At 37.2% G+C, this 3,355-nt stretch overlaps 1 protein-coding gene across 9 annotated transcripts in view; it reads right to left on the bottom strand.

Annotated features, from left to right (window-relative positions):
* Positions 1 to 3,355, bottom strand: part of LOC108684943 (IQ motif and SEC7 domain-containing protein 2) — a 53,388-nt gene that overhangs the window by 21,627 nt on the left and 28,406 nt on the right. For 3 of the 9 annotated variants that reach the window (XM_018189503.1, XM_018189497.1, XM_018189499.1), the window contains exon 1: positions 988 to 1,161. The exons of 5 other annotated variants lie outside the window; for them this stretch is intronic. The gene's annotated coding sequence lies outside the window, so the exon portion shown is untranslated. Of the gene's footprint in view, positions 1 to 311; positions 325 to 987; positions 1,162 to 3,355 lie in introns of those variants that run through there. One more of the 9 variants, XM_018189498.1, reaches the window with a different exon arrangement.

The following is a 3,355-nucleotide window of genomic DNA, read 5'->3' as shown; positions in this document are numbered from 1 at the left end:
TATATATAAAATAAAAATCTTATATTTAAATTTTATGAAAATTCTAAGAATAAAAGATTGACAACAAGCTACGGATATTCTCTCTTTCGTCCGTACTCTTATATAACTTTGACATCCTCATTATTCATGATTATTCCTTAACAACAGAAGATTATATGAAATGAGCATGAAATTCTTTCCCTGTTTATATTGTTCTCACGGCCTTCTTATCTAGTGTTCTTAATCGACATTTTAAACGAAACTCTTTTCTCTTTTTTATCGTCGCGTAGTCGACAGCGTGCGATTTTCAGAATGCAGTCGAGTGTAAATACCGTCGTGAAAGCCGTAGCGACCGACTGAGAGACAAGTAACTCGCGTTGCCTTGCTCCCCTCCATCGTCGTGATTTTCCGCATGTATAACGCGAGGAAGAGAGCAGAGCGACTTAATAGATGCCTCTCAATCCTTTGATCTTTGTCTCATTGATTCGATGACCTTCTTTAAATACCGAGATCACGGTCAGTGCGCGACTTTCGCAACTAAAGACGCAACTGAACTCTTGCCGCCGCAGTGTGGACAGCTAATTTTTTTTTCCTTCTCGTCATTATTGTATTCTGTTGTGTAATTTTGCACAACACCTTGCCTCGTAAGAGCCAATCGCGTAAACGACGCACCGCGGCACACCGTCAATTTTACCGCGCGATGATTCAGCGTGCTTTTTAAGGCGCACCGATACGGTAACTGCCGATAAGGCGCACACGGCATACACGTCTTTCGTTTATTCCACTGACATCATATCCCGTAAGCAAGTTCCGCCTGGTTAGTAGTAGAGACTGCGACGGGAGCATCGTGGTAGGAATTACAAAGATTCGCTCCGTTGTTGTTCCGCCTCGTCGCTGCGAATCGTGTATCGCGCACGTCTTATCATATCACCCGCAAAAACGCATTTTCCGTATCTCCGAAGCATCATTACGCGCGTTATCGCAAGGGAGAATCCGCGAGTCGCTCACTTGTCACTGCACGTCGTCTTCGAGTATCACGGCCGATTTGATAGATCATTACGGACGTAGAATACAGAATCTTTTCCTCCCACGATCGACGGCGAACGAGCGGAGAAACGGTGAAACGTTTGCGAGAGGCACGCGCCCGCTCGCTCGCTCGCCTCGCTCTATCGCGATCCTTCGCGGTTTCAGCTTGACTGAGCCAGCCAGCCAGTCGACGGCGAGCTGGATGTTCACGTCGAAACCATCGAGTGGTGATACCCCACCTTCGCGCTCGGCCTCCGTTGCTGATAGATACAACGTGACGTGACGTGACGAAGAAGACGACGACGAGGATGACGATGGGTTCGTTCCTCGCAGACGATCGCGACTAGAAACCCAGACGATGTACGTTCTGCATGTCGTTTGCGATTTTGTTTAACCACAAAACCGATGGATGAAACGGCTTCTTACACGGCGACGAATGGAAGACCTTCGGCCTGAAAATAGGAACCTGAGATGCGTACACCGGGATTAGATGTCGTAATCCGTAATTAACAATTTAATCCTCTGTCTGCAATCGTATTTTTACTCCCTTTGTCTCTGCAATCCAGATCTTTTAAATAAACCAAAACCTAATTTAATAAAAATTAAAGTTTGAGCAAAAAAGAGGAGGAAAAAATGGAAATTTGTTTAAAAAATCATAACTCCTCTCCTAGTAACAAGGAAATCGAATTCCAGCGTTTATTTCGGAGAAATTTGAGAATGAAATTTGGCTTGTACCAAAAAAGATGCAAACTGCAAATACTTACATTTTTATCTACTAGTGTCTCTTTCTCTTCGCAGAAAGAATAAAAAAATACATGTCTCTGAGATATATTTTTTACATTAACTGAACCGTTATTTCTGAAACTTATCTCGAGTTCAATTTTATTTTGATTAATATCGTTTTGCAAGTCGAATTACAGCTTTCGATAGATTTTATTCCTATCACGCGACCTGATATTTCGACTTACAGAACATAGCGACGTTTTCTCATTAGCTTTCTCGTCGAGATGGCCAACCGAGAAACTTTCACTCATTGTTACTAACGTTACGCTTCGATTCGCGATCGCGTTTCGATGCTATTCAATTACGATTTGACTATTGTCACTGATTGGTTCCATCGCACGTGTATAACGAGGGAAACATAGTTCGAAAGAGGAAAAAAACAACTCTTTCATGTTCTTTTAATTACGCAATAAATAAAAATGCCTTCGATATAAGCAACGGAAATTATAAATTATCTCGCAACCGGAATTCGCTATTTTGCCTGCTCGATCCAGACAGATACCGCAGTTTCACTGCAGCATTCGTACGACGTTGTTCATTTTCCCATAATTATTCCGACGTAGATATCATGGAGATGTTATTGAACGAAAATATCGATAACCGACTTCTCACTTCTGTATCTTATATCACAGAATTTTTGTTCATTAAAAAATGTTGGAAGATAAAATATATTTCGGATAGCGGTTTTAAATATAATATTATATAAAACCGCATGACGTTATTTTTATGCAAAAGTGATGAAACCAGATATTTATCGATTCTTCGTAATAAATATTTGCGCAAATATTTACGATGTTATAAAAAATTTATGTTATAGAACAAATTAATCTCTTTTTATAACATATTCGTATAAACCATTTACATAAACAAGAAAAAAATTGACACGATATCAGTGATTTTTATCTATCTCTACAAAGATTTTTATAAATTTAATACAAAATAAGAATTTCATAATGATATAAAGAAATCTTACATTTCTTATTATTTTCTGCGATCATCAGCTATATTTACCTAAACTTTAGTCATTGTTTTTTATAACTTTTTATTTTATTTATTAATCCAATATTTTTTATATAACTGCTGAATGTAATACAATAAAAATTTCATCATATGATACGATGTTATATTTCTTATGAAACTATGATATTAAGACTATTATGAAATCAGCAATAAAAAATGTAGTGAAACTTTGCCTCAATATAATCTTCTGTCGAGCTCTCTTTCGTGTGATTAAAAGAAACGGTACAATCATCATTTCTTCATCGATGTATTATAAACAGCTCGCTCCGACGCACGTTGCTCATGTTAAAACATTATAGAACGTTAAGTGCGAAATGGTTTATGTCACGTTTCAAGATATACTTGATTTCGCGCAGGACGAACATTTTTCATGTTTGCAAAACAAAAGAATATAAAAAATCCAAAAATTCATTCTCTCGCAGAAATTTGTAAAAAAACAATGAAATATTTATATTTCTACAATAGAATAAATAATCGAATATATTATAAATATAATCACAGCTTAAAAATTTTTAAATAATACTGATTCATAATTTTTAAAATTTTC

Source organism: Atta colombica, unplaced genomic scaffold (genome assembly GCF_001594045.1).
Source record: "Atta colombica isolate Treedump-2 unplaced genomic scaffold, Acol1.0 scaffold141, whole genome shotgun sequence".
Taxonomy (NCBI): domain Eukaryota; kingdom Metazoa; phylum Arthropoda; class Insecta; order Hymenoptera; family Formicidae; genus Atta; species Atta colombica.
This window is presented reverse-complemented; position numbering and strand designations above follow the sequence as displayed.